This window comes from Solanum pennellii, chromosome 7 (assembly GCF_001406875.1).
Source record: "Solanum pennellii chromosome 7, SPENNV200".
NCBI lineage: Eukaryota > Viridiplantae > Streptophyta > Magnoliopsida > Solanales > Solanaceae > Solanum > Solanum pennellii.
In genome coordinates this window covers 9,118,368-9,118,676 of record NC_028643.1, presented here as the reverse complement: position 1 = coordinate 9,118,676, position 309 = coordinate 9,118,368, and positions in this window count along the sequence as shown.

Sequence of the window (309 nt, the reverse complement as noted above, 5' to 3'; positions counted from 1 at the left end):
GGGGGGTGGTATTTATGAGACACAAGTGATATGTTATTACTTGTGTGAACCTCCCATGTAATTCGAGTGGATTGGTTTATTTTTCTCTATATTTTGTACTCTCATATATACATAGTGGATTTTTCATCTCATTTGTGAATCTAAGTCGATTAACTGAACCACATTAAATATTTGTATCTTTTGATATATATCTCGTCTGTCATCTTACTCGTTATCTTTCGAGGCTTGATTTGCTAATTTTAGCATGACACCTAATTATTATTTCGGACCGAACAAATTTCAAACCCACCTTCGAATTCCTCTGTGGAA